Source organism: Protopterus annectens, chromosome 10.part0, assembly GCF_019279795.1.
Source record: "Protopterus annectens isolate FY-2018-M chromosome 10.part0, PAN1.0, whole genome shotgun sequence".
NCBI classification, from domain to species: Eukaryota; Metazoa; Chordata; order Ceratodontiformes; family Protopteridae; genus Protopterus; species Protopterus annectens.
In genome coordinates this window covers 1,284,979,466-1,284,994,060 of record NC_056744.1, presented here as the reverse complement: position 1 = coordinate 1,284,994,060, position 14,595 = coordinate 1,284,979,466, and positions in this window count along the sequence as shown.

Sequence of the window (14,595 nt, the reverse complement as noted above, 5' to 3'; positions counted from 1 at the left end):
TTCCAACAGCAACTGTTATACATTAATTCACTGTTCAGAAACCTACCAGGAGGCGAGTCAAGCAGCAGTACCATGTAACCAGCTCAGGGAAGAGAACAAAGTGGTCACTCCTAACTGGGAAGGTTGAAAATGGCACCAAATAGATCTTGGCATCTAGAAGTAAACTCAGGGAAGGGGATTTGCTGAGGGGGAGGGGCTAAAAATACAGAGGGGCGAGAATGGGATTTGAGAGGGGAGAAGTGGGAGGCAGGGGAGAATCCAGGAAGGGGAGAGCAGCAGGACGAGAGAAACTAGCTAAAAAAGTATCAGCCACTGTTGTTCAAGGTTGAGGTAAGTAGGATATTCTAAGAAAGACTGTAGAGGAGAATAGTTACAGTTTGTAAGAAATGTTAAGGGGAGTTTTGTTCCTTAGATAGTTTAATGTAGAGGGGTGCCTATTATCAGGATTTGGAGTGTGTGGAGTGGGATTTGGAAAAGTTTGTTAGTTTGCAAGCATGTAGAGATAATATTGGGCAAAGGGGATTTAATATTATATAAGCTTTAGGCTGATAGGTGCTGCCATCTAGAGGAAATAGGAAGAATAGCAGGCCGAAAAAATGGCCAGGTCTCTTATAGGTTATACTAGATAGTGTTCAGGGACTAGAAATCAAGCCAAACAGGGTGGGGGGGGGTGTTTGATGGTCTGCGGTAGGCTGCTGATTCACACACATGGAAGGGCAGTATAACAATCGAATGTAGTCTTAGGTAATTAAATCTAGTATTAGCTACATACATTCACAGAAGTTTAGTTTTGGATGTCCACACAGAAGTTATTTTCTTATTATTTGGCAAGGCTAGCAGGCAGAAATATCCAGGAATAAAAAACGTCAGAGGTTTTGCAGGTAGCAGTCCTTATATTCTAGAGGCTGGGAGGGACCTTCCGGAGAGGAGTACTTGCTGCATAGCAGTCCACTAGATGGGTGCTCAGGTGTGCTGTGCTCAGACGATGGCTTTGCTTTTTCTTTGTTGTTGTTGGAATCATTGTCCTTGATTATGTCATACTATTGACAGAAAAGTGCTATCACCACACACAGAAAGTCCCACTTCACCAGTTATCTCAAGCAATGCCGAAACAAACTGAAGAAGCTGGGAATCCGAACAATGAGTCTCTTATTCCAGATGGAACAAAACAGGATATGTATGCACATATAGTTATAGATATCTACATATATACCAACATAACTAGGCATATCTGTGTACATAGGATGTACATACATATATAGCTATATATACATATATTTATATATACATATATATATATATATATATATATATATATATATATATATATATATATATATATATATATATATATATATATGTGTGTACATACAAAGAGATGTACACATGGCCATATATATGTTGCACTATACAGGTGTGTATACAGACATATGTATGAATATGCATGTGTTTGTACATGTAGACATATATCGACCTATTATATGTATATAACCATATTCCTGTCATGTGTAAACCTCTTGGTTGTGTATACCCTCCCAGATGTATCTCACCATATGTATCTGCTATGTATACATTATGATAAAACAACATATGTGATGCACCAGCCATATTAATAACAAGGACTACACAACTTTGGAAGTAAAGACAATTGTTCAATACTATTTAATATGTGTATTGACAGCTGTAGTGGTACAACAACAGCTTTCTTCACAATGGTCATGGCATAGTGGTTAAGTGTTATGACTGTAGTGTACAGGGTCCTGGGTTCAAGACCTGCAAGGACTGTTCATTTTGTTGCTGGGCAGAACAAGAGCTGTCAGATACAGAGTGGTTAAGGCAGTTTAGAGCAGCTTTAAGCAGGTTTGCATAGTAACCTGTGACGTGTTCAACTGTACCCCAGATATGTCACAGCCATGGTGTCACCACAGTGCCATACCTAGATGTGGAATATAACTGCAGATCATCCTCATGCTGACACATGTACACCTACACACATTAGAAAGACCACAATCAACCAGTGTTACTAACAGCTATAATGCATCATTGCTGGATGGCTACACTACCTGCCATATATGCATTACACTTTACTCCTTACAACATGTTACACTGCAGTACTGTGGTACACTGTAGTACAGTCACTGTGTGCATCAGAACCATATTAGCCTGTCCCTGCATTGATGGTATGGATGACAGGGATGTAGCACAGGTATCATCATATGCACAGGGTGTGATGTTGGTTTGCCAGAGGCCAAGGGTGGGCCATACATTTGACACCATATTTGTGGGTAAAGGGTGTACTGTGGTGAGGTGGGCATGGTGCTGTGGTGTGTGTAGGTATGGAGTTGCCCTAGGTGCATTTGTATAGTGCGTGGTTATGCATGCAAACAGTTCTGCCATGTGGCTGCCCTACACAGGTGCTTATGGTCAGCTGCAGACCATACCTGGCAGGGTGTGCAGTTCACCGCCTCTGGCCATGGACACGTGGACTGTGACTGCCAGGGTATCCATGGGCATGTCCAGATACAAGCCCTGATGTGCTACTCTCACCTGCTGATGGCAAATGTCTGCTGGTGCCAGGCTCCTCCTGGGACTCTCCAGGACCATGTGTACATGGCCTGGTGTGGTGTGGTGTGGAAAGCACCCCCCCCCACACTGCCGGGGCTGGTACTTCCACTACAGGAGCTCCTTGGTGTTCTAGCATGTCCATGTTGAATGCCAGCTGTTGGTGTTGCTGGCCTACGTCCACGGGGTTGTCGCCACACCCCCACCACATGTTCAAGAACTGACACACCATGAACGATGAGGGCCATCATCTCACCATGCCGTCGAAGCATGAGCTGGGTATAAGCACGGATGGCACCAGACAGTTCATGGATGTTGTCACTTACAGATGTGAGAGCAGCCCTCTGCAGTCTCAGGGACTGTCTGGTGTAATGTTCCATATGTGCCTGCACCACCATGACAGCCTGAAACATGCACCTGCTGGTATCAGCTATGTTACTTCTGCCAGGAACATGATGTCCAGCGGCCTTACCATGAGCACTCTGGGGCATCTACCTATGTGGTGCCCTGCCAGACATCCGGCTATGCCTGCTGCGACCGGACACAGCAGGCATGGTTACCACACTTAACTGTGCACTGCCACCAAATGCCTGCTGTCCCTCCGCTATGGCCACTGGTGATGGGGTATGTATAGGCACTGAAACTGTGTGTGGGGTTGGGGTGCTAAAAGGGGGATGTCAAATGATGGCGCAGTGTCAGCCCCTGACAAGCCCACCTGTGCCTCAACAGTACTATCATCATCTTCGGTGTCTGTATGGACACCAACATCAGATTGCATGTAGGAGGGACCTTGACCCACCTCGCCACCTGTGGGGGAAACAATAAATGCACTTTAAAACCTGTACAGCATTGCCTAACAGTACACACACACACACACACACACACACACACACACACACACACACACACACACACACACACACACACACACACACACACACACACACACACACACACACACACACACACACACACACACACACAACTCCATAATGCCTACCTATCCATGGTTTTACAGACAGTCCCATGTATATGTCCATGTGGTACCCCATCCTGCATCACACAAAATACACACATTGATACCACTCATTAACATATCAGTACTCTAAATGCCTACACAAGTGGCCACAACACAAGACCTGTTACTATATTATTACCTGCCTGACATGTGTTTAGTGTTTTTTAAGTGGCCTCACTGCTGTCATTCAGTATTCACCCTATATATGTCTGGACATCATGAGCATGGCCCCTATATGTGTGGACTACTATGTTCTATCCATAATATCACGCAATGGTTTGTCATTTGTATGTAATGCTCAATACCTGCCAGATATGCTGCTCATTCACCCTATCATGTGACAACTGTAATATTTGGATACACTCCCTGGTGTTGACTAGTACTTCCCCAATGCATCTGTAGTGCTGCATACGTGGGTTGTAGGTGACCTCTCTGCTGAATGCAATATTAAGGGTGTACCTGGTGTCTACCTTCCCTCTCGATGCCTGTTCCATGCTACAGACCATATTATACTATCAGCTGTCCTGTGATTACACACATGACAAGTATTCCTGGTGTGTAATGTGGCAGTCCATGTACATGTACTGCATGATGCCATAGGGAAGTACTGCTGTATGAACACCCCACAATCACACATGTGCATACATGGCCAGCCACACAAACACACACATGCACACAAGCATCCTACATGCATCAAACTCCCTCCACTTCACCAGAGTGACCCTACAGACAAACTAGCTACCCACAAGGATGTGCACACACACACACACGCACACACGCACACACACACACACACACACACACACACACACACACACACACACACACACATAGGTGAGGTTGCACAATGATAGTACACACAGTCATCCTATTACCCCCCTGTCAACATGCATAACATATGGTACCCAACAGCATGCAGTGCAGCTATAGTCAATCCATGCTAGCAACAGTATACATGTGTGTGATGCATGTGCTGTGTCACTAGGTGAAGCACCTTCCCCTGGATACCACTGCACCCATATCAGTGACAACAAACCGTACACACATCTCAATAGGTATGGCTACAGCATACCTACCAGTGGGGCAGATATTGTACTGTACCAAGCTTTGTGCAATGCATTTGTAACCATGTTCCCTGTGTGGACATTATCATTGCTGGCCTGTTACAGACTATTCACCTGCATGCCATTGTCAGGACCATGATGGTTCCATATATGCTTGTGGTATGCTTGCTATTTGTGTGCTGCACATCTGACATACTGTGTTATTGTGGTTATCTATGCATGCTGTTGGACATGTTCTGGGATTGTGTAGACTATTACTACCAACATATGTTCTATAACAGTGGCACAATAACATGTATATGTACTATTGGCCAGCAGAACCACCTCTACAAACTCATCTGCCCATGTTACCCAACCACATCACATGTGTGTCCCACCATGTGGCCTCCTCATATATTGGTCCAGCAATACCATCAGGTGGAACCAACACCTTCCTGCACAGCTGCACTGTTCCGCCTTGCTACAACACAGACAGGTTCCACAAATGGAGACAGCCTGACATTAGGGGGGTATCTGTAGGGCCAGATTGCAGGTAACCCTATTACACACCTATGGCATTCCTGCATGCTACAATGCAGATTAACCTGAGTATCCTGCAAGGGGTGGGCTGTGGATCCCACGTGTCCGTCATAATGGCATTACTTCCTCCACCAGCTATTGGCCACATAATATACATGCTTCCCATTACACAACACAGACTATGATGGCTTATATCTTATCAGTCAGTGCTGCTCTGCATGGTTGTGGGGTATGGTCCACTATCCACAGGGACTGACTCTATTGTCCTTAGCAATTGTTCAGCTGAACATCATTACAACAACAATACCTGAAGGCACATATAAAGCATACTGCATCATATATCTTATTATTATGGACCAAGCACTATGGTAAGTTTACATACATATATACTTCACATAACTGTTCTGGGAGTGCAGACTCTTCTAGAGTGTTTGGTATTTTTATTTGTTTTCCTTATGCGCTCTCTCTCTCTCTCCCTCAATCTCTCACTCACAGTCTCTCTCCAGTAGATGGAATGAGCTGCTTTGCATAGATTGCAGCATGGAATTTGGAGGTGATGCACATGATTTGCACCAGTGTCCTCCACTTACTACCTGCATGCAGCATTCTGTGTAGTACTTCCAATTACCACTTTCATGGCAACCAACCTACATCATGTGGGCATGGTCCCTTTACCTTTCCTGTATGATGGACATCCTTCCTGTGTGTGGGCATCAATGTTACAGACAAAAGATAGCAATACCTCTTACAGGAGAACCTGCACACTCAGGCCAGCTACATATTTGTAGGAGGTTCCAGAACTACAGACAGAGTGTGAGTAGTGTTGTTGTATGCATTGTATAGCACTGGTGTTACGGGGTTTGTGTGTACATACCAGTTTAACTTGGAATGCAGTCTGTCTGCGTAGCTCTCAACTGTGGGCCTGTCCTCTTGATGGCCAGAAGTGTGCCTATTACATTTGCCTGCCCACCACACAGGTCTTGTGTCAGATATATCACTGGCAGTTTGTCTATTGAGTGCTATCAGTACATGGCTACATCCATTTCTGTTTCTAACTTCATATTCCTGACTAAGGGTATGTTGCTGATTATCCTGTAAAACCAGCGACTTGCTTAGTGTATGACAACAGTTTTACACATATGGGCCTGTGTTCCAGCCTCTGTCCTCCACCTACGTACCAGGCTTTGCACATATGACATGCTATCAGGAGTTGTTATGTAGTGGGCTGTGAGTATGTCATGCTGCCATTCTTGCTGTCAGTCCACTGCTGTTGTGTCCCCCACACATACTGTGGGGTTGGGGCCATATATGTGTGGGCTTCACCTACACAATACATGTGTGCCCTTATGCACTCCAGAGGCCAGTGTATGTAACAGTGGTATATGGCCCTGTATTATTAAGTCTGGGGGGGATGCACCATAACTAACCTAGGCTGTTACAACATGTGTGGGTATCAGGGGTAAGCTGCCTTAAGGTATCTGGATGTACATTACCATACAATCCACCTTGGGTAAATGCAGGCCTACTGCCTCCTGCCATACAGACTGTTCTGTTTAGCAGTGTGATTGTGATGGTGTCAGTTATGCCTTGTTATGTAACAGATACATCCCATTGTGTCAACTGAGGTCTTTACCCCCTAGGGATTGTGTATAGAGTGTAGACAGAGGCTGCTTGACTATTCATCTGCATTACTTACTGTTGATTGTTTGGTATCCTGTGGCCCAGTCAATCTTTACTATTGTACTACTTGAAGCCTCGGCCTGGACAGCAACATATGTAAACCTTTACAGAATACTGTATTAGTATAACTGATTCACAGTTGCATTGCTCTGTTTATATGGATGTCACTGTCTAAACAGCTATATGATATGGCATATACAACTGTAATAGTACTCAAATAAAGCTTTCCCATGTATGCATACCTGTGTGTGGTGTTATATCCTTTGACCTCTCTGTGGCTATATGTCGCAGGCAACAATTGTCATTTGTATGGGTGGCTCATACGGTGTCCAGTTAGTAAGGTGGTAACTGTAGGCATAGTGGCTGTTCCATATTGCGTGCACCTTCTACATATGTATCTTCCTATACATATCTCTTTGTGTGTATGTGTAGTTATATACATATATATATATATATATATATATATATATATATATATGTGTGTGTGTGTGTGTGTGTGTGTGTGTGTGTGTGTATATTTATATCTGCATATATGTTACTAGGGATGTTGATTGCTTCCACATTGTACATTCCCTATGGGAGCCAGACTGTACTGCATGATATGTTACTGTTAAGATCTTGTGCCCATGTTGTGTCAGGTCCTGGTTATGGGATCTGCAACATTTGGTAGTGTATTGCAGGGCAGATGTGTTTGGCTGTGGGATACCTATTCGTACAAGACGTATCTTGTTTGTTTCCTGTCAACCCCATTAACGGTGCATGTGGACATATATGTTTTTATGTTCCCATTTTTATCTATAGATGTATGTCTTTATATATATATATATATATATATATATATATATATATATATATATATATATATCGTAATAAAACTGACTAAGTGAACTAATGAAGAAAAATAACAAATGACTAAAAAACTTTAAAAACTAAACTAGGAGAGTATGCAAATAAACTCACAGGCAAAGCAGTTTCCTTAGCGCTTTCATCCTTTATTCAGTGTATAGGACTTCTTCAGAGAAACAATGCATAAACATATGCATTGTTTCTCTGAAGAAGTCCTATACACCGAATAAAGGATGAAAGCGCCAAGGAAACTGTTTTGCCTGTGAGTTTATTTGCATACTCTCCTAGTTTAGTTTTGAAGTTTTTTAGTCATATATATATACTGCTTACATATATATTATATATATCATCTATATCTACATATATAGATATGTATATATCTATTTAGATATTAATATAAATACACACACACACACACACATACAGCTACATGTTTAAATTAATTTCCTGTACTGTTGAATGACTGGGCTGGATGATATGTTTGTGAAAACATCAGAGTTATTTACATCTGAGATGGCTTAGTGGTAAATCACTTTAGCTATGGTATGCAGGGTTCTGGCTTCAAACCTTGCATAGGCTGTTTATATTGTTGCTGGGCAGAAGAAGGGCCATTGGATACAGAGTGATTAAGGCACTTTTAAGCAGTTGTAAGTGGGTTTGCGTGGAGGTAAACACGGGTAACTTCCGGTTACAGTTATATACTCAGATAGCTTCTAAATTGCTTTACCTGTGTAGGCAATGTTTACCCCCACACAAACAAGCTTAAACCCACCTACTGCTGCTTAAAAGTGCTTACTCCTGCTTACCCCCACACTAATTTCTTTAAAAGAAAAGAAAAAAGGGTTGATAGGAAAGTGGTGAAAAAGGGGCATAAAGAGGGAAAGACAGTACAGTAAATAGCTAGGGATGTGCAGGAGGGTGTAGGGAAGGTCCATAGCTGCCCATTTCTTTTATAGCAACAGCTGTGCATATACACTTACTTTGGAGGTTGATTTGGACACTCAAACCCCTGAGAGAGGTGTGAGAACAACATTAATATGTTGTGATGCCAATTAGACCAGATTACATGTGTCCAGTGAACACATGTGCGAAATGGACAGCTATGTATGGGGCAGTATTTTTTTTTGGGATTAGATTGCCCCTTTTTTTTTCAGATGAGAGTGGGATGTTGGGGAAGGATAGTAGGTATATTTGGTGAGGTAGGTTGGGTAAGTTAGCAGACAAGACAAGATTCATACAGGGGTGGTATATGACACATGTGGAGGGTAAACACCTTGATGGGGAGAGGCGTTGGGAAATTGGAAGCTCATGAGCCCCCTAGTGGAAACAGTGGGACTGAGATCCCCACCCATGGGCAGTCACCACTACACCTTCACAGCCCTAAAGGTGGCTGTGCTGGGGGCTGAGTCTGAGAGCCAGGCTGACCCTCTAGTCACAACACGCAGCCTTTGAGCTGGCGTAGAAGATCTCCAAACTGCTGATGGAGCTCTCTATGCACCACAACCTGGACCTGGTGATGGGTGACAGGTTTCTGTCCATGCCCACTCCCGGGGGGGGCGAGCCCCATCTTCTGAGGTGGTTCTACCCGAAGGTGGTGCAAGACCTATGGACGAGGAGGTCCCGGGTTAGGCCCCAGATATGCTGGTGCCTAGTGCCATGGGCATCTGAGGTGGGACAGGTGGGTCCATTGGGACCCGCATTCCTATACGTGCTATGATGTTTATGGTATATCAGCATATATGGGTTAGTAATTGTCAGCACATTCCAGGGTTAGGTATAACAGCATGCATAGATATTCCCATTATCCCAGACACCAGATACGGAACAGTTACATAGTAAATGGAACACATGCATATATGGGACCACAGTGGTAATAACAACAGCATGCAGGTACATTGATGGCATCATGCCACCAATGTTGGAGTATTTCAATATAGCACATGCATGGAAACAGATTTAAATAATTATCAACCAATAGTACATATGTCCCAACAGAACAGTGAAGTCATTACATACCAGTTGAGGTGGGTATGTAGTTTATTGTTGGAGATATGGTGGGAAGGAGAGAAAGATGTCAATTAACAACTAGTATATTCCTGTAGTCCACATTACTTTCCTAGTCAGTGCTGTTATCTGTACCTTACAAGTATTACTGCACTACCCTATAGCCTTAGTTTGGACAGTGATATGGCTGTTGTCATCTTTATACATGAACTGGTTTTACCTGCAGTATACACCTCTTACCTGGTATACCTGTGAGGGAAATGTTTGTTAACACTAACTGTTTCTACACATACTCCCAGATTCCAGGTTGATGTGCACATAACTGTCCATCTTGTTCTGCACAGACTCTGGCCATGTCTTGACCACATGCAGGTGAACCGGGACATATCTAGACTATTGCCCTCTTCCACCTTTAGTGATTCACCACACTCTTATATAGGTTTTCCTACACAGTTATATTATGTAGCACAGTGTGGGTGATAGTGATCAGTGATACCTTATTATTCAGAGCAACTGCAACACTCACAATTCCATACAATACCAGAGTAAGTAGTACCAGTACAGTGTATCAAGCTTTTTGTGTTCGTATCTGATGTACCTGTGGGAGCAATGTTTGTCAGCACTACCTGAATGTTGCCACACAAAATACCAGATTACACATTAGTATTATGCACATACATCTCACTCTGCTACTGTACACACTCTGGTCACAGCTTGACAACATAGGGGTGTAGATAAGACATACTTGGCTTATTACCCTCATAACAGTTTTGGGAGTTGTTAGAGTGACAGGTTTGTTCTCGTAGATGTGTGACAATCAGTTGTATTCCCTGTTTGCTGCTTAAACATCTGGGATCATACCACATAATTCCCAGGGGGACAGGGTGACAGGCAGCAGATATGGGCCCATATACTGGACATTCTGGTCTTATCTGTACAGTTGTGGGGTCTGTATGCAGCCTACTTCCACTCCCAGGCTTCAGACCATGACTGTGTCTGCTACAACTTAAACACTGTCCATCAGCACTGTGTGTGCTATATAGATATTGCTGTATATCTCCTATCTGCTTTCTGTCTTATAATTCCCCTGTGGTTTCATTCTGTCCTTGTATTACATCATTCTTATACAAGATTACCTAGACAGTTATATTTTGTAGGTCAGTGTGGATGACAGTGATGAGTAATACCTTATTATTCAGAGCAACTGCATCAGTCACAATGCCATACAATATCAAAGTAAACAGTACCAGTACAGGGTATCATTCTTGTATTTCTGGCCACAGTGTTGGTATCTGACAGACCTGTGGGAGAAATGTTTGTTAGCACTATCTGAATGTTGCCACACATAGAACCAGATTCCACATTACTATTATGAACATACATCTCACTCTGTTACTATACACACTCTGGCCACAGCTTGACAACATGGGGTGTAAATGGGACATACGTTGTCTTCTTACTCTCATAAGGTTTTGGGGAGTTGCTTGTGTGCCAGCTTTGTTCTCACAGATGTGTGTCAATCAGTTGTATTTCCTTTTTGCTGCCTATACGTCGGGGATCAACCCACTGATTTTCCAGGGGGACAGGTTGACAGGCAACAGATATGTGCCACTTTACTGGACATTCTGGACATATCTGTACAGTTATGAGGTATAATTCTGTATGCAGACTACTACCACTGCCAGGATTCAAACCATGGCTGTGTGTGCTAAAAATATAACAGTTCATGTCTCAGTTGCATGTGCTATTCAGATTTTGTTGTCTGCCTTTTCACTGTTTTCTGTCTATGTATGTGTCTCTCAATTGTACTAAGTGGCCTCTGGGGATTACACCAGTCATATACAGGCATTCCTACACATTCTATTTATGGTGCACAGTGTGGGTAATAATGCTTAATACAACAGTACTATTACGTAATTGCAAATCTACATTACCACATGATACCAGGGTATACACATGCAGTCCAGCAGTTAGACCTTTACTGTCAGGCTATTACACTTTTATTTACATACAAACTATATGAGACTCTTCCTGCCATATTCTCCAGTGTATGCAGCACTTGCCTTAAACAATCTTCTTCTTCTTTCGGCTGCTCCCATTAGGGGTCGCCAGAGCAGATCATCTGTTTCCATTTCTTCCTGTCCTCTGCATCCTGCTCTGTCACACCAGCCACCTGCATGTCCTCTCTCACCACATCCATAAACCTTATCTTAGGCCTTCATCTTTTCCGGTTACCTGGCAGTTTCATCCTTAGCATCTTTTTTCCCATTATACTCTGCATCCCTCCTCAGCACATGTCCAAACTAATGTAATCTTGCCTCTCTGGCTTTGTCTCTAAACCTTCCAACCTGGGCTAACCCTCTAATATACTTATTCCTAATCCTGTCCACCCTTGTCACACCCAGTGCAAATCTTAACATCTTTAACTCTGCCATGTCCAGCTCTGACTCCTGCCTTTTTGTCAATGCCACTGTCTCCAACCCATATAACATAGCTGGTCTCACTAACCTTTTGTAGATCTTCCCTTTCACTCTTACTGGTACTTGTATGTCATAAATCCCTCCTGACACTCTTCTCCACCCATTCCATCCTGCCTGTACTCTCTTCTTCACCTCTCTTCCACACTCACCATTACTCTGAACTGTTGATCCCAAGTATTTAAATTCATCCACCTTCTCCACCTCTACTCCCTGCATCCTCACCATTCCTCTATCCTCCCTCTCATTCACAAAGATATATTCTGTCTTAGTCCTGCTGATCTTCATTCCTCTTCTCTCTAGAGCATATCTCCATCTCTCCAGGGTTGTCTCCACCTGTTCCCTACTCTCACTACAGATCACAATGTAATTTGCAAACATCATAGTCCACGGGGACTCCTGTCTGATCTCCTCTGTCAACCTGTCCATCATCAAAACAATACAGGTTTTATACAGGCAATTAATTTACTATTACTTTTAGATTTATTTCCTATGACAGTACATAAAAGAGTATTACTGACCTGCCTCACATCGCAACCTCTCCAGGTGACTTCAGTGGGTCTCCTGGTTCATGGTCTACTCACTTGCAGCTGTGGAGAACATAAGAGGAATATTTAGCCATACCTATCCATGTTATATATGAGCTGGCAATTATTACACACATAGTGGAGTGATACATACAGCTGGGACAGCCCCTGTCATTCTAGCCTCTTGGATCTACTGCTCCAAGAGGTTCCCCTTATGCTGCTTCAGTTCGGCATAGTGATGCCTGACCTGCTCACCAGTTTGGGGTATGCCAGTGTCACTGGTGAGGTCACGAGCAAGATGGTCCCAGACTTCCGCCTTATATTGGGAACCCTGGTACTGGCCCTGCAGCAGTCTCTGCTCATGGTCTTTGACAAGGAGTCCTGCCATGACTCCAGACTCCTGGATGCACCAGCACTGTGTCCAGAAGTGCACACCTTCTCCCCTTTCTGTCATTGTGCATGCAAGGGAAAGCTACAACCAGTTATGAGAGGTATTACTGCCTGTTGGGTTTAAGTAGGGCCAATTTCCTGCACTTTTCCATGATTGGCCAGTTTTGAAAAGCCTAGGCTATGGGCAAACCTGCTTACCTAAGGTTGGCATTGTTTAAAGGGGTATACCACTGGGCACATTGAGTTAGCTGGCCTACACATTGCTTACACCTCCTAAGCTGGCCTGTGCAATGCTTAGCATTGCTTACATTAGACTTTACATTATATTTTCTTTTTGGCATTGATTTATTATTCATTACATCTTATATATATATATATATATATATATATATATATATATATATATATATATATATATATATATACCTGGTATCCATGATTCATGTGTACATACACTGTATGGGGTCCTTGAGTTTTATTGGGGACTTCTACACTCTCTTACAATTACACCTCACATCTGGGCTTACTGCTGTTCTCCAGTTCACATATTTATGTTATGTAGTGGGTTATAGAACATATGACTGTATACTGATTCCTTTCACAGGTTCAGTTTGATTTTACTATAGTGAGGACTTGTTTGCTGATACCTCATTCTTTTGTACTGCTGTGATGGCTTGGTGGTTAAATATTATGACTATAGGGTCCTGGGTTCAAGTCCTGCAAGGCTGTTTATTTTGTTGCTGGGCAGAACACTGGCTGTTGGATACAGAGTGATTAAGGCACTTTTGAGCAGTTGTAAGCGGGTTTGAGCGGGTTTGCACGAAGGTAAGCAATGCTAACCTCCGGTTAAATATGCTTACAGAGAGTTAGCTTCAGTATTGTTTAATCTGTGTGTGCATTGCTTACCCCCGCACAAACGGGCTTAATCTCGCTTACTAGTTCTTAAATATGCTTACTACTGCTTATTGGTGCTTACACTTGCTTACTAGTGCTTACTACCACTTACAATTGCACTGATTTAGACAGTAATATCTAATGGTTCTTGGGAAGGTGGGGGATATGGAAGCTGTATGGTGTTGTCTTTCATTACACATTTTACCTTCCATTTGTATCCATGATTCCTGTGTACATATACTGTATGGGGCATATGTGCTTATCTGTGGACTTTGCAATATTATGACACTGACACCTCACATCTGCATTTAATGCAGTACTCCAGTTCACAAATATATGTTATTTAGTAGGTTATGCAACTAAAATATTGGTCATAACGTGATTGGCCATGGAAAATGGAATGTGCTGCAGTGGGACTCGAACCGGGAATGACTTCTCTGTCTGCTACACTATTGCTATACTGCTTCATTTGCATATATCTTCCTTGTTATCTTCTTTAACCATTTAAGCTGCATTAATCATAGCTAAGCGATGGGCAAACCCGCATACCTACGGTTAGCTTTAATTGGATTCATAATAAACAAAGAGGTTTGTTTATTTGATTTGTATTTACT